Consider the following 815-nt stretch of genomic DNA (forward strand, 5'->3'; position numbering starts at 1 on the left):
ATATAACGGGCTATTAACGTAAGGTGTCTCTGTGGGTAGGGGTCATCACTTGCAATGTGTGGGTTATGATGAAATGGTCGATGATTTCGCCCACAATTTTTGGCTATGCGGAGGCAAACCAGTTGTAGTCTTGCGATTCTGGAGGCCCAAGTTTAAGGATGGAGGTACTGATTAGGCAAACGTATTTAAAACAATTCAATCACCTTTTAAATATAAGATTACTGCATAAAACTAATTTTGGTTACCCTTTTTCCTTATTTTTCCACACCGCAGGAGGGATGGAAGTGGTTAGTCAACCGGGTGTCTCTAAAGTGATATTTGAACCACCCTTCCCTGAGGTTAGAGATTTCAAACTCCGGTTAGAATACTTCGACCAGCGCGAGCGGACTGACAACGATTCGTAGCCTATGTTTCCATTTGTCAATGTTTCTTACATTCCAAACTTCTAAACCACGTTGCTGAACTCTTTATATTATCTTCATTACCTACATCCCAACAATCTATCTTACGTGGATAGGAATAATTTGATGTAAAATGTTTGTGTGTATTATGCATGGTTAATTATATATTTTTATTTTTATTTGGTAAGCATCTTCCTAATACTGCCAACCTTTATTGTTAGACGTATGTGTACATACGTGTACAAATGTTTATGTCTAATTTCAAGGGTTTGGTCGATAATAATAACACGATAAGGTTTCAAACAGTATTTTTTTTAGACGATAAAAAAATGTGACTAAACCAAATATAATGTTTAAAAATTGATGTTAAACAATTAAACCACAACCCAAAGTACTACTAATAAAACGACCAAA

Source organism: Camelina sativa, chromosome 15 (genome assembly GCF_000633955.1).
Source record: "Camelina sativa cultivar DH55 chromosome 15, Cs, whole genome shotgun sequence".
In the NCBI taxonomy this organism is placed as follows: domain Eukaryota; kingdom Viridiplantae; phylum Streptophyta; class Magnoliopsida; order Brassicales; family Brassicaceae; genus Camelina; species Camelina sativa.